General features: G+C 45.7%; 1 protein-coding gene across 2 annotated transcripts in view; it reads right to left on the reverse strand.

Moving 5' to 3' along the window:
- MIA2 (MIA SH3 domain ER export factor 2) overlaps nt 1–22,999 on the reverse strand; it is a 2,742,135-nt gene that overhangs the window by 2,333,176 nt on the left and 385,960 nt on the right. The gene's annotated exons all lie outside the window — the stretch shown is intronic.

A 22,999-nucleotide genomic window follows, 5' to 3' on the forward strand; every position in this document is an offset into this window, starting at 1 on the left:
TGGGCTCCTGGCGGCAGCTTCCTTGTCAGGGGCCTGTGCACCCTTTCCACCGTAAATCCCTGGGTGAGTGTTCCGGCTCCTATTTCCTGCAGCAGCATGGTTTCGATGAAGTCCGTCGGGTGTGAGCCCTCCTCTGCCTCTGGCAGCCCGACAATTCTCACATTATTTCTTCTCGCTCATCCTTCTGCTTCCTGGGCTCTTCCTTCAAGATTTCTCACTTGCTGCTGCAGTATGGAGACTTCCTGGGAGTTCTCGTTGCAGCTGTTCTTGTTAGCCTGCACCTCCTTTTCCAACCCCCCCATGCATTCTGACATCTTGTTGCAAGAGGTTCACATCGATCCTGACTGCATCTATCTTAAATTCCAGGGCCGCTTTCAGCTCAGCTATGGCCTCCAGTATCTGTTGGTCTCCTCTGCCGGGAGCCTCCTCGCCTTGCATGTCTCATGCTGTTACCTTCGATTGTCTGTTGTTTGTGACGGCTTAGTGAATATGTCGATGGAGGACTGTTTCCCTTTACTTTTGGTGGACTTGGACGCCATTTTATATTGTCTCGCCGCGTGGTGCCTGCCTCTGTCGAAACCAAGATGGTCCTGTTCCTTGTCTGTTGTGTCGTACTTCTTGGCTGGCTCCTGTGCCAGTGTCTGCCGCAGCACTCACGATTGTGTACGGTCCCTGGGGACCTTCCTGCCCTGCTTCAGCTCTAGAGAATGTTGCCACCCTATTGTTCGCAGTGCGCGGGCCCTTTTTCGCCTTAAGCTGAGCTAATCCGCATCCCCCCGTTCTTCACCCACTTGTTTTCCATGAGTTGCTGATGGGTCTGGCAGTGTGATAGCCGCCCTGTGATTAGGTGCTCTTTCCTTATGCCTGCGAACTCAAGTATTTGGGATACCATGCAACCCAGCCTCCCTCACAATGTCTATACTCCCCTGCTGTCGTCCTCCTCCTGCGGCAGTCTCTTCAGGGCCGTGTGCAACAATCCCCCAGTGCATGCAAGCTCACTCTGAGTCCCACATGTTGGCACCGTCATCCATTTAAGACAATCTCCTCCTGTCCCACCACGTTATTTAGCTGCTGCCGTGCAGTTCGGTCCCGAAAGCCCTGTGCATATTCGCCCACTTCCACACGCACCCTGGGGTCTTGCGATGCAACAGGGGAGTTTGCTACACAATGAAAGTTGTATACCCCCTTTTGGATCGCAGCCAACCAGGTGTGCTGTTCTTACCCGTTGCTGCACTGCTGCAGATGACACTCGCACCACCTTGTCGCCAGCTGCCACGCTGTCTGTGTGTGTCGCCTTGTCACATTCCTTGCCTGTCAGTGACTGAACTGCACTTCAGAATATAACCTCTGACTTGGTTATATCTTGTTAGGCCTTCACCCTGGGCCCGGATGACTTAATCTCTGAGATGATGCCTGCTCGTTGAGCACCAGTTGTATTCTCATCTGCCAAGCCAGGTGGCCCTAAGAGCTCTCCACATTTCGGGTTCCTTCCCTTGTGTACGGGGGCTTCCAACCTTCTGCTTCCATTAAAGTCGCATCCTGGAGGATGCCTCCATCGTTGTGTAATGGCTGCCAGGTGTGCCCCTCAACCGCGGGGCTGCACGCCTGCTCCCCCAGTGCTGCTCCTATTCAATTTCCCTCGTGAGTATTGGAGTCCTGATGGACTGTTTGCTGTATCAGCCCTTCTTCCATCATGCACCGTGTCTGTGTTCGCTTCTGTTGTTCCTCCTCCCTGCTACACAGCATCCCTCTCAGTATAATGATGGCGTGTCTGTTTGTTGTCCTGAAATGATGCTGTGCCGAAAGACTTGGGGTTATCCGTGTTTTAGGCTTTCACCTTGGCGCCCAGCTAGGTGCACCCACACATGTGAGGTACAGTTTTATCGGGACACCTGTGGGAACGCGGGACGGTAGGCCATGTGTTGTTGGCAGCGTGTTTCGGTGGGTGAGCTGAGTGAAATGTGGGGAAAATTGTTTCTTTTCGCCATATTTCGGACTTTGCCGGGGTTTCTGGGTAATACATTCTGGGCCGATTTGCGCAAGTCAGACCTCTGCGTATTCCCACAGTTGTCGTCTTTTCGGAAATGCCTGGGGTTCCCTGTTTGCCTTGGTGGCTTGGACACCCGAGGCCCATATCTGGATCGTGTGCCCGTCTGGAAAAATCGTGAAATTCAGCTGGCGGAAAAGACTTGGGGTTAGGGGTGTTATCGGCTTTCCCCTTGGCGCCCAGTTAGGTGCACCCACGCATGTGAGGTACCGTTTCCATCGGGACACGTGTGGGAACGCGGGAAGGTATGACATTTGTTGTGTTTGTGTGGTTTTCATAACGTTTCAACCCATTTGCTGGTGCCCTTTGTCACACAACCCTTTAATTTCCCAAATGTGCCCTACATTTAGTCGCTACTTTAGGCACCATACACTTTTGTAACCTGCATAAGTCACCTACCCTTGAAAAGGTCTGCCTGTGCTCTTTCAAAAAATGTATGCTTGCCAGTCATTTTCCCGCTTTTTCCCCAAACTATGGCATTTACTCCAACCTAGTTGTTGCCCAACCTGCGCAAATCACCCCTTCCTAAACTTGGAATTTTGTCTACTTTTCAGAAATGTATGCCTTTCTGTCCTCCAATTTCGGCTTTCATACCCTTTTCTTCCATTCCGTCCACGCATGTCCAATTGGCAAAAATGGCCAAAATCGCCTACCTCTCACAAAACGGTTGATAACCACATCAAAATAATGTTTTTACGTTTCCACTGAACCTGCCAGGAAACTGGGGGATTCAGCACAGCAAACCATTTGTTCAAAGCTCTTACAAGGAAAAAACCACAGGCTTCTTTGTACATCATTTTATTGGCATTTTTTGAAAAAACACACTTCACGCTTTTTGGTTATTTTCTCTCACCCACTACAGCAACCTAGGATTCCTGGGTGGCGTTACAACCGCCTACATGTGGGAAAAAAAGGGGCCAAATTTGGCCGAGATATCTCATGTAACAAAAAGTTACAAGGCATTGAGTGGCAACATACCGAAATCACCAAAAAAGGCCTTGGCACTGGGGCGAAAAACCCATGGCACTTAAAGAGTTAATGGTTGGGGACTGGGTAAAGGGGTTGATGCATTGCTGTAGAGGAAGTGAGTCAGTGATACTGAGGATGAATCCGAAATCAAATGAATCAGCCTGGTGCCCTCCAGAGACAGATGGGAGTAAGGGATGCTGTGACGGTAGAGTTGGTCCCCCCACAACAAGGTGGAGGTGCGCTGTTTAACCCATAATGGAAGGGGGTTAAACTCGGTGAGGAAGCATAGTTCTCTCTTCCACAGGTTGAAGAGGGCAGGCATAGACATTGGGTTCATTCAGGAGACACACATGCGCATATGTGATGTGAGCAGACTAAAAAATCAGGGACTACCCATTGCAATTCTTCTCTACATAGCAGCTTAAGAAGCGGGGAGTGGGTATCCTCATTGGGAAGAGGTTGGCCTTTCAGGTGCACGGGACCAAATATGATAGGGAAGGAAGATTTCTATGTGAGAAGTGGGTACTGGGGAGCACCAAGGTTACCCTTGCTAGGGTGTATGGGCTGATGTAGGGCAACACAAGTTTCTTAGTACAATGCTGGGTGATCTCTTAGTGTTTTCGGAGGATCACATCGTCCTGGGGGTGAATTTTATTTGCCTTGGGCCCCAACTGGGACGAATCTAAGCAGGATTATTGGGGCGCCACGCGCCCCATGGCAGTACTACGGGAGCTATTGATAGATTCTTGTCTAGTAGATACATGGTGGGTTTCCCATCCGGGCAGCAGGATTACACCTTCTTCTCTCATTCGCATCGCATTTACTCAAGGATCGATTACTTCTGGGTCGAGGAGATTCTGGGTCCTAAAATTAACTGCACTGAAATAGGCACCATCGATTTTTCTGACCAAGCCCCTATCACCATGAATCTCACTCTCCCAGCGTTTAGCGGGGTCCACAGAAGATGGAAGCTTAACCATACCCTACTGAGCAATGAGAAGGTGGCAGAGGAGTTGGGGGAGGCAATAGTTGAATACTTTCCGACGAATCGGGAGGGCCAGGTCCAGAAGGAAATTCAATGGGATGCCATTTTGGCCTATATTAGAGGCATACTCATCTCTAAAGGAGCTGGGATGAACTGCCGCCGGAGGGAACAGGCTGCTCTTATTGAACGAAATATTAAGAGAGAGGTAGTATAGAGAGACAGGATCACTCAAGGCATTTAGAGCACTCCAGGCAGTGCCGAAGCAGGTAAATAAGATGGAGGCTTCCAGGGCTGAATGCACAGTATTAATGGTGAAATAAAGATATTTTGAGGTAGGGAACAGGGAGGGGAAGATACTAGACTGGAAACTGAAGCAGAGGGCTATCTCGGGTGGTATTAAGGACAAAGCAGGCAATATGCTAGACAGTAATCCTGACATACTAAGGGGCTTCAACACGGTGTCCAGTCATAATATCGAATGAAAAATTTCGAATGTCAAAAAAGTCGAATCAAAAATGTCGAAAAAAAAATGTCGAATTATTATTTTTTTCGATATTTTTTTTTTGGCATCTAGTTTATATAAAAAAATAGGTAAAAAATAAAATAGAAAAAGGGGAGTTGGGGGGAACCCCCCCATTTTGAAAAAAATACGTCATAAAAAAAATTCAACATTTTTTTTCCGACTTTTTTTTTCGACTTTTTGACTTTCGAGATTTTTGTATTCAAAATTATGTCTATAAACCCTTCAACACATTCTATCAAAAGCTATACACCTCTGAACGTCCGGAGTGGGTGGCTATTGATATCTTCCTGAGTCGATGCACCATGCCACAACTCTCCGCTGAGCAGAGGGACCGTTTAGAGAGGGAGCTTAACAAGGAAGAAATATTGCAGGAAATTTCCTCTGGGAGGTGCTCCGTAGGTCCAACACGGGGGGCTTCACAAGGGGGATCTTTGCATTGTATTCATGTCCCAAGGTGTGAGTGCTTGTCAATGGGTCCCTTTTTCGCTCTTCTGGGGCCCTCTCTCACATCTTCTGTTCGCTCTTGCGGTGGAGCCCGTAGGTGTGTGGTTACGGGAAGAGGAGTCGGTTTATGGCATCTCTTATGGTGGTGAAGCTCACAAGATTGCACTTTTCATGGATGATGTGATCTTAACGCTGGCAAACACAGAGTCATCCATCCCCAAGCTGCAGGAGATCCTTGGTGCTTTTCAGCCAGTGTCCGGATTGAAGGTTAATCTTAGCAAGAGTGAGATATTAAATATCAACTACGGGGCACAATCAATTAAATACCCTAAAGCGAGGGGTTCCCTTCACCTGGGACTCTCAAAGGCTTAAATACCTGGGGTTCTATCTCACCCTGCAGTGCAATGACCTGTATCAGGCTAATTACCCCGCTCTACTTAAAGCTATTAAGAACAACCTTAGATCTTGGGGTTTGAAGGAAATCTCCTGGTACGGGAGAATAGCGACCATTAAGATGAATGTCCTTCCTGGGTTGCTGTATCACTTTCAAGTGCTGTCATGCTGCGTAGGAATGGACAGTGTCCAACATGCCAAACGCGTGGAAGACAACCTTTCAATCTGCGTCCCTGGCGGTTGCCATGGCGTCTATCGCAAAGCCAGGCACGCAGATGATAGTGTAACGCTGAGCTTTGTAGCGTTCTATCACCTTGGCAATGACGCTGAATATCGTATTGCTGAGCTTCGTAGCATTCTATCACCTTGGGAATGACGCAGAACTACCTGGGAGCACATGATTGCATTCTCCGAATGCATATTTAGTCCCTGCTTAGCTACTGCTCTGCGCTTAATCACCTGCTTGTCTCCTGCTTTTGAACCACCAGACCACAGATCGTAACACTGACTGCCTTTGCCTAATCCCTTGATTGTCCCCTGCTGTGGAAAAACTACCAGACCTCGGACTGTTACACGGACTGCCCTGCTTAATCCCTTGCTTGTTTCCTGTTGTGGAACCACAGACTTCCATTGAAATACATCGTTGGCTTATATTTTTCTTTTTATTTCTTTTTGAGAATCATCAAATCGGATCGTGACCTGAATATTGCAGAACCCTTGGAACTCAACATTCTTGGTATATGGGACTACAAGATGCTATGCAGTGATCCACCCACTGTTGCCTTTTTCATCAGTAGTGCGTCCTTGTTCCGCCCGAGGTCAGGTCCTACTAACCAACTAACTTCCCTTCCCTCGGTCAGTATTTTCTATGTTCAATCTAATCTCATTAATCACTCCTTCCAAGAGACTTGGCCCAGTTCTGTTTCTGCACATGCCTGGAGTTTGGACCAGGACACTAATATTAAGGTTCATGCTGCGTTAGTTCACTTGTATGCACTTGTTCGTTCCATGTTGGTTCTTTTTCAGTAACACTGGGCTTCTCTTTCTTCCTCAGCTTGGCGTGTACTGGTAGTACCTTGCTCTTTCGTTTGAATCACAGAGGTACCCATTTATTCTACATGCAGCACAGTGTCTCAAGTGAAAGGTCGCCCTCTATTGAGGAGACCCTTATTGGGTTCAATTTGTGATCTTGGCAGTAACAACCCAGTCAGATCTCGATTAGAAACAGCTTCGAGGTGACCTGATCCTTGGTACGTGAGTACTGACAAGTGCTCCCGGTGGCACTCCCACCCTATACCCTAGCAACGCTGCAAAAAGAGGTTATGGAGTTTGTATGGGGTAGTAGGAAGGTTCGCATTTCCAAAGTTGCGCTTTTTAGGCCAAGGATTAAAGGGGGTATAAAGGGGGTATGACGTTCACAGATATAGAGAGATATTGGGCAACCCAACTGAGAATTTTGAGGGCGTGGACAGATCCTACCTCGACTAAAGTTTGACGTCGGCTCGAGGAAGACATAGCAGGTAAACCACTCTGCTACCTTCCATGGATGCCGAAGTGTGACGGGCTGTTAAGTGTTTATGAGCTTCCAGCAGCGGACATGACTGTGCGGGTGTGGGATTCACTGGTGGTTAAGCGGGGCCACTCAACATTCCTCATCCACAATAATCCAAATTTTCAGCCAGCCTATGAGGAGACTGCCTTCTCTAAGTGGAGAGCAGGGGGTTGTGAGTTTCTGACGCACATGTTTGAGCAAGGACAGATTTGCTCCTTTGCCTCTTGGAAAAAGGCCTTTGGGGTGGGAGAGAGGTATAAATATCAATATTAGCATATTTGATATTGGGCGATGTAAGCTCATAACCGACAGGCTGTGGCAAGGCCTCTCACTAGCTTTGAGAAGCTAATATTCTCCTGGGTTTACGCGGGTGGACTGCTCTGCAACCGCTATGGGTGCTTGGTGAGAAAAAAGGGATAGCTCAATGCCAGCATATGTGGATGCCTGGCATAAGGATTTAGATACAAATTATCCTCAGAGGAATGGGGAAGGATCTGGACGGGGCTTAAGTAAGCAACTAGAAGCGTTACAAATGCTGAGCGTGGTTTCCTCTTTATGGCTAGGAGCTACCTGACTCCAGATAGGATGAAGCACATGGGAGGTCAGAACAACAACGGGCTGTGCTGGAGGGGCTGTGGTGCAGCTAGGATGTATATGCACATTTGGTGGAGGTGCCGCAAGCTCTGGAGGTATTTGAAAGAGGTGTTAGGTTCTATTGGCGGCATTATAGGCACCACTATTCAGAGAGAACCAAGGCTCTGCTCTAAAAGAAAGAATCACTAATATCTGTGTTCTTGAAAATATCCAAAGTCAATTAAACCCTGCTCATTGTAATGCCATGATTCACTTAAGTCCTCCTGCACTTTATAACAGCCACATTGTTTCAAAGTTCTAATCATGAGCACACACAAACTCACCCAGAGCTATGCTCCTGATAACAGACAATGCTCTTAATCTTCTGCAAGCTCACTCAGAGCTATTTTCTGTTTATCAATCTGACGCTCTTGGAGGTAATAATATCCAAAACGTACACTCAGTGCTGCCCTTGATCCCACCTATAATGAGCCAATCAGACCTCTATTTGTTAGATTGCACAAAATCACTCACAGCTCTGCTCTTCATAACTACCAAATGTCCGGCTACTGACAATACCTAAATTCACCCCAAACTATGATCTATATAATGAAAGGAATGTAATGTTTCAAATTTGAATGGGGACCTTTAACTTGGTACTCAACAAGTAATTACTTGTATTCATGATGTAAGGACATTTGCTAATGCATGTGCTTCTCTTAAAAAAAATGTTGGCCAATGGGGCACTGTGTTAGTTACTGGAATGGAGATTTGGAAGGGAGAGTTATGCAAAATCACCCATGTGTTTTAAAAGCGCAGACCTGTGATACCAAAACGAAAATCAGTCTGGGTGTTTATCCAGTATGCCCGGAGAAATATACTACTCCCCCTTTTATTACAGTCCCATGAGAGCAAAAATAATACAACATTAATATGCTGAAACAAAGTTATTTTCTGAAAGGCTTGTATAATTGGGAAGTGTTCGCCACATGGTAGGCATTAAAGAGGAAGAGCTTATGAAATGTATTATGTAGTCACCATAATAGTGTGCATTACGCATGCTCTAGACAAAAAGGAGATTTTGGAGTCCACAGCCATTCTGTCCTTGGCCTCTATGGTGGAACTGAAAACTATACAAGAGGTAGCGACTTTCCAGAGAAAGGATAACATGATCCTTTCAAGTATTGCAGCCCTACTAAGAGGTGCAACTACTGCACATAGAGGGAATACCAACTCTGCTGGAAGGTGCTGGCAATATCTAATTACAATTACAGCAGATGTTATTCCATTAGCCATCCATAAAAAGACTAAAGCGCCTGTTAAAAATGCAGAACATTCTTATAAAGAACAGTGGGATAGCACAATATTTGAGAGCCCTCCTTTGAGCCAACAAAGCATAGGCCACGCCACACTCCAGGCTAGCCTGGTCCACCAAGCATGCGCAATGCACCTGATGATCATGCTGCTGCAGGGGCATGCCACGCACTGCACTAGTTGAAAGATGTAAGTATATTTTAAATCAAAGCTTACATCTTTCACCTAGCATAGAAAACAGAGGATGGGGCCTGGCAACAGGCACCCAAATATACCAGCCGCAGTGGCAGCTGGTATATTTTTTATTTGGGGGAGGAGGGTCTAAATATTTGCCACAAATATGCGAGAGTGACCGAGTGTAGCCCAAACCTACCACAGTGGGTTCAGGGAACTTCTCTCCCCAAAACTCTTTTTGTTTTTTGACTAATGAGTTCAAATTAAGCATTGTGTATCACTCTTTTTGTGAAACATTTGGTAAAAAGACAGTTTGCTATCAGCTTTGTAGAGTAACTCATGGATGCAAGTCACCAAGAGTGCAAGGAGCATTACACAATTCACTTTCATGACTTTCATGATGCCTTATCCCACAATATATGCCAGTATAAAAACATTTTCATGCTGGCTGTGCCACTATATTTCCATGCTGGCTGCACCAATATGTGGCAATATTCCCATAGAACAACATACACAGGTTTGCATATAATGCCTATAATAATACTATAAGACAACAGGTCCAAGATGGCTCTGCCAATGTATGCCAGGACCCCCACATAGGAATATACTCATGTTGGTTTTGCCATCACAAATTCCACTCTTCAATATGAAAACAAATCCAAACTGGCTGAACCAATGTAGGCCAGTCTAGACACGTATTAATGCTTATACATTTGCTTTATCTAAAATGCACAGTAAAGAAATGGCATGTCATAGTAGGAAATTGCTAGACTGGTTGCACCAAAATGCTAGTTTAACCATGTAATAACACTTATCCTACTTGAGACTGGTTGCACCAAAATGCCAGTTTAACCATGTAATAACACTTATCCTACTTGCTTTCTCATGGAGGCCCAGTACCAAATGTCATGCCACAGTAATATATGGCTAGACTGGATGCACCAAATGCTAGTCTAGCCAAATAAAAACATGTATCATGCTTGCTTCATCATAGATGCCCAGTACAAAATGTGTCATGCCTGCCTCCATGGCCCCCCCCAGTGCCTCATTCGCATGCACAATCACATTCATACCCACCCTTTCACTCATGATTCACTGACCCATACACCTTCTCAGACTCACATTCACTCACATGCTCTGCACACACAGAACATTCAAACTTCATTCTGCAGACATGCACACCGAACATTCACACACACAGCATCCTCTTTCACACGACACACTCATATCCATACATACATAAAACATTTGCATGCAAACTCACTCACACACATACATTACTCACCGTAATCGTATTTCTGATGCTTGGCTCTGCTTAGATCACATGCTATGCATAGGCTGACATCTAGTGGTAGCTGTGGAGTATTACATTTTTTGTTTTCAACCTCGAAAAGGGACGCTGAAAGGGCGTGTCAGTAATACTATTCCTAGTGTGACGTCTCCTGTACCCATGGTTGTTCATGCTTCGAGGTCCCACAGATTGTTTTGTTCCTGACATGAGGTAGCATGAAGTGTAGCGTGAGTACAGATGTAATAAAGCAGATAGAGTAGGTAAAGCCAGAAAACATCTATGCACCTTCTACTCCACAGGGGAGGAAGGGTGGGTGCATGTGATTCTAAGCAGATGCAAGCATCAGAAATACGATTACGGTGACTAATGTATCCCTTCTGAGACTTCTGGATCTGCTTAGACCACATGCTTTGCATATACTAGCAAGCAGTATCTGGAAAAGGAGGTGGGTTGTGAGAAGGTACAGCAGCAAATAGATGTTTTAGCGCTGTTTGTCCCACCTGTGAATCTGCTTTAGAATGTGTGTCAATGCAGTAATGCTGAGTAAAAGTATGTATGGAACTCCATGTAGCTGCTTTGTAAATGGCGTCTAGAAGGACGTTTGCAATAAAAAACAAAGTAGCTCCTGTACCTCTCGTAGAGTGAGCTCTTGGTGTGAAAGGCAGAGTTTTGTTTGATAGGGAGTAGCAGAGCTGTATGCATTTCACTATCCATCTGAAGATGATGTTTTCTGAAACGTGATAACCTTCCCTGCCAGGTGCAATGGAGACAAACAGTTGATCTGTTTTTCTTAGCGGTTTTGTCTTGCTTACATAGTAAAGAACCACCCTCCTTACATCTAGTGTACGGAGGTTTTTCTCAGCTGAGTTTGAAGGATTTTGAAAGAAAGCGGGTAGTTCAATGGATTGGTTAACATGGAACTTGGATATGGAATTAAGTGAAAACCTGAGGTGTGTTCTTAGTTCCAACTTGTCTTTGTGGATAACAAAGAAAGGGTCTTGCGCTGACAAAGCTTGTAGTTCACTGACTCTTCTTATGGAGGTGATGGGCACCAAAAAAGCTGTTTTGTATGTTAGGTGTTTAAGGCTGGATTTGTTCATAGGCTCAAAGGGAGGACCTATGAGCTTTGCGAGCACCACATTGAGATCCCACATTGGAGGCGGGTTTGAAATGGGGGGGGTTATGCCTGTTTACACCTTCCATGAAAGCCTTAATAACAGGTGCTTTCCACCAGGACACCTTGTTCTTAGAAGTGGTGTACGTGGATAGAGCCGCTAAGTGAACATTGATTGAGTTGAATACTAGGCCAGAGTCTAGTAAGTGGAGCATGTAATGAAGAATGTGTGATGGGGTACATTCAATAGGGATTACATTGTTTGACTGGCACCATATCTTTTCCATTTGTTAAGTAACAGTGGCTGGTGTTTGGTTTACATGCTTCCTTGAGGATTTCCATACACCTTTGAGGTAGTATTAAATTACCAAACTCTATGACTTCAGGAGCCAAGCTGCCAAGTTCATAGACTGAGAATATGGGTGTAATGTTGTCCCCCCTGTGTTGGGTGAGCATGTTGAAGGGGCACGGGAGCTTGATTGGTTCGCACATCGCCAGTTTGCGCAGATGCAGGAACCAAGGTTGTCTTGCCCACATTGGAGCCACCAGGATTAGAGTTACTTGTTCCTGGTGCATCTTGTGTACTATTCTGCACAGGAGCGCTGTTGGGGGAAAAGCATAAGCACATTTTCCTGACCAGCTCATCCACAGGGCGGTACGCTGGGATCTGGGTTGGTGAAACCTGGATGCGAGGTCTGGGCATTGTGTGTTTAGGCTTGTGGTGAACAAGTCTAAAGGAGGATAGCCCCAGAGGGAAAAGATATGGTCTAAAATTTCTCTGTTGAGTTACCACTTGTGTTCTTTGGGTAGGGGATCTCTGCTTAGCGAGTCTGCTAGAGAATTGAGTTCCCCTGGAACGTGTTAAGACACTAGGAACATGTTCTGCTTAAGTGCCCACTTCCAATTGTTTTGGGCTAACCTGGATAGATTTGGAGAGTGTGTAACTCCCTGCTTGTTTATGTAAAACATGGCAGTGGTGCTGTCTGTAAGGATTTGTACTGTTTGACCTGTTAGATGCACTTGAAAGACCTGTAGGGTTTTGAGCACTGCTAGCAGCTCCAAAAGGTTTGTGCAATTCTGTGCTGTGATCTGTGTCCACAGGCCATGCGCTGAGTGGTCAAGGTAATGGGCTCCCCACCTGGAGAGTGAGGCGTCTGTTATAACAATCGTTTGTACTGTAGGATTGTGAAAGGGTTTTCCCTTTAGGAGATTTTCCTTTGTCCACCAGCGTAGCGCTTGAGCTAGGGTTAATGAAACAACCACTAGATCGTCCACTGACCACTTGCCTGAGACCACTGTTTAGCTAACCACTCTTGCAATGGGCGCATGTGCAACCGTGCGTGCAGAACCAGGTAAATGTATGAAGCCATCATCTTGAGCAAGTGCATTGGTTTGCGTATGGTTATTTGGCGACCAGCTAGATACTGGAGTATTTGCATCAGTACGTTTTGTACTCTTTCATTTGAGGGGAAGACTAGCCTCTCTTCCATCTTTATGATAGCTCCTAAGACCTGTTTGGTTTTGCTTGGAACAAGACTTGATTTTTTTCTCGTTGATTGAGAATCCCAATTGGAACAGAAGACTGATTGTCCTTCAGGTATTTTGCTTGCAAATTTGAGGGGATTCCCCTGTTATTAGCCAGTCATCCAGATACGGGTACACTGGGATTGATTCTCTGTGGACGTACACCGCCACTACCGCTTATACCTTGGTGAATACCCTTGGAGTGGAGGCTATGCCGAAGAGTAGCACCTTGAATTGGTAGTGTTGATTTGCAATTTTGAGGTGCCGGTATTTTCTGTGCGCTGGGAACACTGAAATATGAAAGTATGCATCTTTCATGTCCAAGGTTGCCACGTAGTCACCCTGTTTCAGCAATGAGATTACTTCTGTAGCTTTGTCATGCAGAATTTTTGAGGCTTGACATAAGTGTTCGCAGAGCGCAGGTCTAGGACAGGGTGCATTCTTATGCCTTTCTTTGGCACAAGGAAGTATATTGAATAGATACCCCTGTATACCTGGTTTGCCGGGATGATTTCTATGGCGTCCTTTAGCAGCAATGCTTTGACCTCTTCCAGCAAGATGCGCTGTTCCTCCTAAAGCTTTTGTCTTTGTCTTGACCAGTGGTTGGGTGGTGTTTGTATGAGTTCTATGCAATAGCCTCCCGCCACAGTTGGAAGTACCCACTTGTCTGACGTGATCCCCTCCCATGTGTGGGTAAAATGAAAAATGAGACCTCCTACTCAAGAGGCATGGGAGGGGACCTGTAGCGGTGGTCACTGCTTTGGTGGGTGCGGAGCCTCCTCTGAAGGAGGAGGATCTGCCTCTACTTCTGGACCTTCTGTGGCCCCTTTGAAAATGTTGTTGGGAGGACTGCCCCTGCAAGGAACCCCAGGATTAATTCTGCCCGCCATGGTTGTAGTTTGAGGACCGCTGAGAGTTTTGTTCTCTAAAACTGCGTGTATTAAAACTGCCTCTCTCCACAAAGGGTTTGTTTGTGAGTTGTCCCAGGGATTTGAGGGTGTCATATTCTTCCTTAGCACTTTTCAGTGCATCCTCGACCACTTTACCAAGTAAGGCGTTAGGCTCAATTATCATATTCAAAAGGGTGGCTTGGGTTTCCAGCTTGAAACCTGATTGATGTAACCATGCATGGCGTTTGATGAGGGTACCGTCAGCAACAATCCGCCCTGCATTGTCTGCTGCATCCACATTGTTCTTTAGGATGCAGCTTGCCATCTGTTTACCTTCAGCTACTGTTTGTAAAAGCTGTGTCTTTAGGGGTTCTGGGGCTGAGTCTATCTGCTGTGAGATCTCGTCCCACTTGTGGCGATTATAACTCGCCAGTAGCGTAGTGTTGTTGGCTATCCTCACTTGGGAAGCAGCTGAGGAAGCTACTTTCCTGCCTAGGGTGTACATCATTTTGCTCTCCTTGTCCGGAGGGGCTTTGGCAGAGGCTAAAGGTGTGCACGCTCTCTTTCTTGTGGTGGTCACTACTAGAGAGTCGGGCGTTAGCTGCCCCCTGATGTACAATGGGTCTGATGGGGCTGCTCTAAACATCTTCTCAATGCGAGGGTTGACTGCCCTTGTCGGATTGGGGCTAAGAAAAGAAGGCTGAATGCACCTTTGGACAGATTGGAGCAGTTGAATGAACTGTGCTGCCGATCTCTTATCCCGAAGGATGTCCTCTACAAAGTCTTTATCGACTTGTGCCTCCTGGGTATCTATTTTAAAGTGTTCTGCAGCTTTTAAAAGAAGATCATTATACTGCAGCTAGTTATCAACGGGAATCAGTCACTGGTGGTCAATATGGTCTGGAGATTGAATGATGTGTACATCATTGTCATCATCGTCATAGCATTGGTCTGCATCCTCCATGTCCCCTTGGTCTCCTTGGTCTTCTAATGAGCCAGGGTTTTCCGAACCTCTAGTGTCATAATACTATAGGTCATCAGACACGTCTTGATAGGTAGAGGTACTAGGTTGTGTTACGTCCAGGCGGGCTCTTTTGCCGTTTGGCCGCTTGTTAGCTGCTTTGCCTTGAAGGGGCCCCTGGAGGTTGGTAAATTGATCTGGGTGTTGATCAAAAATGTTTACAAAACTAGACATTCTCTTCATAACCCTATCATACAGTTCTGGGGTCCATTGGGAGGCGCTTGGTAACATTGTGGGAGCAGGTGCAGGCAAAGGCTCTGGAGAAGGGGGCTGTTTGTGGTGCATTGCCCCTGAGAGGTTGTTCCTAGGGGCAGAGTGTTCCTTATCCTTTGAAACCTGTGATTTTGAGGATAGAGGCGTCAAAGGTTCTTTAATGAGTTCACTCATTTTAAAATTTTTAGCAGGGGGCGTCGACACGTCTTTCGACGCATGTTCGCTGGAACCCGAGGACTTTCCTGATTTGCTTGCGGTGTCGGAAACTGACTTCTACGCCTGTTTCGGGGGCCTGTCATGTGGCGAACGAGATGGCCCAGAAGACAGGGATTTTACGGACCTTCTCTTCAACACTGTGTGTGTCTTCTCGGTCGACGATGCGGTTGACTGTTGGCCGTAGCGTATGTGTTTAGTCTGGCGTGCAGTGAGAGTGTCTGAGATGCCAGGTGTCGTCTTTGTAGCAGAACCGCCGGCCTGCCTGTTGGAGTTGGGGGCTTGCACGTGGGAATCCATCAGGTCCTGATCACCCTCGAGTCACTTAGGACGCTGATGCTGCCATCGCTGGAGTTTCCCTCAACGTCCATGGCGGCCTCAGCCTGCATGGTGTGGTGGGCCCAGCGTTTAGTTTTCCGGTCCTTTAAGTTGTTGGCCGAAACAGTCTGCAGGACTTGCATTGTTTTTTGGAATGATCCCTATGAAGGCAGACGTTACACACCCTATGTGAATCCTTCCAGGGAAACTTCCTGTTACAGGAAGGACAGAATTTAAATGTGGAAAGATGGCAGCTTGGCGGGAAAAAAGGAAGTATAAGGTAATAGGCACTCTCTAAATTAAGTGAATTATGACCTCCCCCCACCCTCCCTACTGTGCAGGGCTGAGGCCTGTTTGGGCCTTGGTAGGCCACAGACAAGGTTTGTCGAGACGGGAGTTTGTTGTCGTCGATGAATGGTCTTGTCCTCGAAAGCCGTCGCCAGAGATCTTGCGGTGTACGGTTGTCGAAAGGACAGAAAGAAAGTCTAAATCATAAACTTTGTATAAGTAATGGTGTTAGCCAGAAGAAGGAACTCCGCAACTTGCGTCCAACTATGGTGCCAGAAAAAAACAATCTGAGGGACCTCGACGCGTGAAGGACCATGGGTACAGGAGATGTCAAACTAGGGATAGTATTACTAGCACGCCCTGTCGACATCCCTTTTCCAGTTTCGAAAACAAAAATGTAATACTCTGCGGCTACCACTAGATGTCGGCCTATGCATAGCATGTGATCTAAGCAGATCCACAAGCCTCAGAAATATATTTACATACATTACTTACATATACAATCACATCCAGCACGCACACACTCAGGCCCACACAAATGTTTTAAACAAGGGTTTCCTACATGCTTTCCATGAACTCAAAGCTCCATCATTTCTCCAGGCCTCAGGGCTGAGGCAGGGAGCCCCGGGACATGCAGTGGCAGTGTATCCGCACCCTGAGTGCTGACGGGGCCATCACTACATCAATTATAAAGTGTAGAGGAATTATGCACCCAAATCCAGTTACTATCCCATTAAATGTATATCGCTATTGTGAGGGGTCATAGCGACATGTAGTGATGGGTGAAATGACTTCATTTTGCTCTAAGGAGTGAAAGAGTAAAATTATGTCTGTATCGCCAAACTTTCCTGAACATCAAATCCACTAACACAATGTCCACACAATGTGCAAAACAGCCTAGGGGTTTCAGCAAATCTAACATCACAGATGCAGCTACAGGTCAATTTGATTCCCTAAAACACCTGTAAAAACATGATATCGAAAGTCATGCATTCCATTCTGGGACGTTAACCAGAATCTGATGTTCATTCCACCAGTGTTTAGGTGAACGGTTTAGGGGAGGAAGTCATACAATTCCAAACCTAAAAATGTGGACGTTATTCAATTTTTTGGAAATCATTATATTTCCATGCTTAAAGGTTTTCGGAATACATTTTTTGCCATTTAAGAAAAAAGTTAATAGTTATGGATGAAGTCAGGAGGAATTCTTCAGCCCTTTGTCTTTCAAGTCTGAGAACAAAATGAAAGGCACTATTATGTACTTTAGGAGACATGCAAATATTTTGAGGAATTTTTCAGCAAAGGGGCAGATCTGATAAAGGAAATCTGAGACAAATATGCAATACTCAGACTCAAGACAGCCAAAAAGTCTAAAACTTGGTTTAGCCCAGCATTGAGCCCAATGCGCAAACATGTTCGCCAGGCCAACAAACTTTGGAGGTCCTCTAAATCTGATGAAGACGCAGAGAAGGCGAGAGTTCGCCTAAGGCAATATAAAAATGCCATCTTTGTGGCAAAAAAAGACTTCCTCCAAGAAGAAATTAAGTTAGCAGACAATCAGTCCAAGGCCTTATTTGATGCAGTATCAAGGTTTAGGAATCCTAAATGTATGTTAGTACCGACAGCTAATTCACAGGAACAGGCCAACAAGTTTAATAATTTTTTCTAACAAAGGATTGCAGACATTCAGAAGAGTATTAATGAAGTAATGGCCGCAGAAGAATGGGGTGATGTGGGAGAAGAGAAAGTTATGATAGAGAATCAGGAAACTGAGGAGATCTTTAGCTTCCAGCCGACTGAGCAGGAAACAATACAGTCCTTAACACTTCAACTAAAACCCACAAAAGATCTAGCATTTCCTATGCCAGCCTGTACTGCTATTCGCTTGCCAACTAATCTTACCCCATTTGTAACAATCTTTGTGAATAAATCACTCACAGAAGGCTATGTTTCATGTGCACTTAAGGGCGCGCTGGTAAAACCGTTACTGGAAAAACCCAACCTTGACCCTATGGTACTTAAAAACTATCGTCCGGTAGCCAATTTATGCTGGCCTACCAAAATCCTAAAAAAAATAGTCTGCAATCAATTTCAGCAGTTCGTTGACAGTAGAGACATCCTGGACGAACACCAATCGGGATTTCGCCCTAATCATGGGACAGAGTCTGCCCTATAAGCAGTCCAGGACGACCTACTGGAAGCTGCAGACAGGGGAAGCAATTCAATATTGTTGATGCTTGACTTATCTGCGGCATTTGATATAATCAACCACAAGATTATTCTTCAACGGATTGGAAACATCGGTAGAGCAGCCAAAGTAGTGGTAGACTGGTTTGACTCCTTTCTACAGGACAGAACGCAGCAGGTGATACTGGGAGCATTTCTCTCAGAATTAATACAACTGAGGTGCAGAATCCCCCAGGATCCAGCACTATCACCCCTGATCTTTAACCTATATATCCGACCACTGTTTGATATCTTGAGGAGACACGGTCTACGATTTCACTCATACGCCGACGACACACAGATTTATGTGGAGACAGACAATCTGCCGGAGGCATTTGAGATGATAGACCATTGTATGCAAGATATAACACAATGGATGCCCTGCAATCAATTACAGCTTAATGCAGGCAAAACAGAAATAATCTTATTTAGATCAGAGAAAAAAAATAGTGAGGAAGATACACATTTCACTCCACAGATCTTGGGAGTGAGTATTCCGTTCTCAAAGAAAGTGAAAAACCTCGGGTGTATTTGGCAAGAAAATCTGGCCAGTGAAGCCCAGGTAGGGGCAAAAGTGAAAGCAGTATACTATTCCCTGCGACTGCTTAGAAATGTGCTCCCCTTCTTAGTACCTCAAGACTTTCCAGTAGTGGTGGGAGCTTTGGTAAACTCCCACCTTGACTACTGTAACAGTCTTTTGACAGGGATCCCTAGGAAACAAATGCTCAGACTACAGAGGGCCCATAATGCGGCAGTCAGGCTAACGGCCCATCTGGGCAAAAGAGATCATGTGTCCACAGCCAGGAAAGCATTGCACTGGCTGATGGTGGAGGACCGCATTAAATTCAAGGTGGCATGCCTGGTGTACAAGTGTTATTATAAACTTGCCCCCCGATACTTAGACTCCAGAATTCGCCACTACTACCCATCCAGAAACCTCTGATCAGAAGATAAACTTCTGCTTTGTGTCCAGAGGACAAAATGCATCTTTAAAGGTGACAGGAGGTTTTCTGTGTTTGGGCTTAAGTTGTGGAACCAGCTGCCCTTCAGCATCCGCTTATGTTCCACACTAGCAAGATTCAGAAAAGAACTGAAAACCTTCCTTTTTAAATGAACATATTTCCTTAGGGCTACTTCAGGTTCCCACAGTGGTATTCTCAATCCTTTAGTTAACACCTGCGCCCGAATGCAGTTTCTGCCTGGTGCACGTAAGAAATTATTCAAATTCAAATTCAAGGAAAATAAAAATCCCTTTGCAAGTTTAAGAATTCTTCTGATGCAGTACAATCAGGGGTCATATTTTAAGCACACAGCAGTCTATGGAAGTCTTTGTCTTCTTGGTTCTTGTTTTGAAATGCTTTTGGCATTTTCTGACTACATACCATACAAAGGGCTTGACTTGAGCGCTAGACCTCCCCTTTGATCTACCTATTATCTCACATCACTCTTAAAGTGTGGTAGGTAGCCCTTCTGAGAAGTGTTGGTACTATTTGATAAAAGTAGAGCCCCCTGCTGAAAAGTAGCATACAAGCATCCCAAGCAGTAAAGTGCTTTGTTTGATTAAAAGTATACAAAACCTATTGATATAAAGAAGGCTAACTCTGCATGGATGGGGATCCAAACTGTAGCATGCACACTAAAGCAACACGCTTTATGCATTGGATTGCAACTTGAGACTTGCATATTAAGACTACATTTTTACAGCGGGTTCAAATAGCAGCTGAGATGTATTTCACAACAGTCTTGTGCCTCTGGATAATTCCTAGTCTTTCACTAGAACAAGAATGGCTTACCTTACTTTGAATGTCTTTGCCCCCAGCTTTACCAGCATCTGAAATGGCTATCCCATAATGAAATCAGAATGTTTACAGATTGCTACTCTGAAAGACCATTAGGTCTAAGGAAGTGACGGTCACTTGTAAGGCATTCATGACGGGAAAGCTATGGGAGGTGTTGCTGTATTAAGAGCCATATTGAGAGGACTGTTGCCTAATATCTCAAGCAATAATACACATTTCACAGGGTGCCCACGAATGTATGCCTTCTCAGGAAAGGGAACACGTGTTCACACAGTATTCCTATTCAGTCCTTTGCTTCTCTGCTGACACTGCAAATAACATGTTTGTACTGTGCCATTAAAGGTTAGTTGGCTCTTCTGAGAAGTGCATGTATTGTCCCAATAATTGGTGGCTGAAAAATGTTTGCACTGCAGCAGCCCTACTAGGGCATGCTGGAGCTTTCTGGTTTAAAGTATAGTGTTTTTATATAACAATTTTATTGTTTTTACAACATAGAAAAACAAACAATGGATTGGTCCTCGTCACAAACATACCATTACCAAGAATATGATCTACAATGGTGTTACATAGTTGAAAGTACAGACTAAAATGCATTGCATCCTTCCCTATCCCCTGTAGAAACATTTGTTTAAGCCTCAGCCCGTTGGCAAGCCATCATTCCGCATCCTCCCATCGCTGCCATATTTTATCCGCCTTTTCGGGACATCCCCGTGCAGTATACACACGCTGTTCCACGGACATACACCCGTTCACATCAGCAACCCATTGTATGAACCTGCGGCACTCTTGGACTCCCCATTTCATTACAATGTTTTGTTTGACCATGGCCAAACGCAGGGCTGTCACAGGGTGAGGTGAGGCCCGGGGCAAAACATTTGGTGAGGCCCCTTCATTTTTTGCACTTGGCCAGTGGCACCGTAAATAAGTGAAGCGAGAAATCTCTACTTGAGTTTATTTATGGAAGAACTCGAATATGGTTTAGTCTTATGACTGCAAATCAACTAAAGCAAAGCCATGTTTCTAAGCTGAAGAAAGGTTTATTCCAGACTTGGTTTGTCATAGACAAGACACACGAGTCACAGCAAAGCATTTGCACTGTTGAAAGAAGTGAATGCATTGTCTTCAAGCACTTGCAACTAAACCTGTGAAGATGGGCTCAGTTGCTTAAATTGTCCCCATCCCGGTTTCACCATTTAACCAAAGTGTGTGATCCTGGGCAGATCATTTAATCACACTGTGTCTTATCAGCAGCTCTGTGCTTCACTTCAGAGCTTATGTTAATATATCATGCTGTTATTATTTAAATTAAGTGCCTGTCGATGTCCACAAAATGCCTACGCTTCTTGCCCTTTCCCGCTCTCCACTCTGTTGCTTATTTTCTAACAAACTTGTAATTATAAGGACGCTGTGATTTGTGAGTTGTTAAACTTGCTCTAATTGCGGTCCAAGTGATGTGAATGAGACCTGCGAGGGTCAGTAAATAGGTCTGTGTTTTGCAACACTACTGTGAGCACAGGATGACTCATTGCTGTTGCCAAACAGTATCGTATACCATATACTGTCACATCTGCTATTTTCACTGCTGCTCCCTCTACCTGGCAACTCTCATACCTATTTAGATAATGTGTTGTGTTCTCCTTGTTTCCCCTCCCTTGCTTAGTCGTGCTCTGAAACACCTGTGTACGAGCGCGATACAAATAAAATATCATATCATATGATACATAACAATCAAATATCTAAGCTGCCAGGCCTTGTGCTGTCTGTTTTTCCCCCATCCAGGGGGAGATGAAGTCTGCCTAGGCCCTCTTGCCTCTCAGTGCGCTGGTTTTGAGGGGACAGCAGCAACAGAAGAAAAGACCAGCTGCACACTCGGGTGACAGGAGGCGAGAGAAAAGTGCCCGCCATAGTTTGAAAGGTGATTCACTCACTGAGAGAAGTCTCCTCCTCCTCCAGCCGAGACAAAGTGGCTATAAGCGAGCTCCAAATCACCAAATGACACACACGGAAAGCCAAAATGAAACCGCACCTCTAGACCTCACCAGCCTTGGTGAGGTGTTCCCTTCAGACAGTGTAAACTCAGGCAGGCCTGGCACGTTGGGTACTGAGGTTGAGCTGAGCAACAGTAATCCCCCAGAGAGAGGCCTGCAGATCTGGACACAGAGCCCTGCAAATCCAGAGAGAGGTCTGGGAACATGAATGAGATCTGCAATACCTAAGGCAGGTCTGATTCGTATGAAAAGCAGGAGGGGATCTACATTTTCAGAAGGAGGCCTGTGATCTCACAGAGAGAGGCCTGGACATGAAAGAGGGCTGCAAGGTTGCGAGAGGCCAGCGAGCATGGGTGGCTTGCAAGCACAGAGGAATGACCCAGCGAGAGGCATTTAAAGCCTGAGAGAGGACTGCAAACCGAGAAAGAGTCCTGAAAACCATGAGCTAGGACTGCAAACCCAGAGAGGTCTGAGGAGAGAGAGAGAGAAATAAGTAGGCACTTGGGGAAGCATGCTCTGTGAGCACAAAGAAATATGAGGATGAGGGTCTGTGAACTTAGTAGAGGCCTATCAGCATGACAGATGACTGAGAATGAGAGGCATGAGAGAGGCCTGTGTGCATGAAAGAGGACTGAGAACGAGAGGCATGAGACTTGAGAGAGACCCATGTACATGAGAGATGACTCACTGTGAGAACGGGAGACATGAGAGAGGCCTGTGTGCATGAGAGATGACTGTGAGAAGGGGAGACATGAAACAGGCCCATGTGCATAAGAGATGACTGTGAGAACAAGAGGCATGAGAGAGGTCCATGTGCATGAGAGATGACTGTGAGAAAGGGAGACATGAGACAGGCCCATGTGCATAAGAGATGACTGTGAGAACAAGAGGCATGAGAGAGGTCCATGTGCATGAGAGATGACTGAGAACGAGAGGCATGAGACAGTCATGAGAGATGACTGTGAGAACGAGAGGCATGAGACAGTCATGAGAGATGACTGTGAGAACGAGAGGCATGAGAGAGTCATGACAGATGACTGTGAGAACGAGAGGCATGAGACTTTGCCACATTTTGCACTGCACACAGAGCTTGCAACAAGTCAGACAGTAACCTTTGTGGGACCCCTAAACACTCTTAAC

The sequence above is a fragment of the Ambystoma mexicanum genome, chromosome 14 (assembly GCF_040938575.1).
Source record: "Ambystoma mexicanum isolate Mex_15411 chromosome 14, UKY_AmexF1_1, whole genome shotgun sequence".
In the NCBI taxonomy this organism is placed as follows: Eukaryota; Metazoa; Chordata; class Amphibia; order Caudata; family Ambystomatidae; genus Ambystoma; species Ambystoma mexicanum.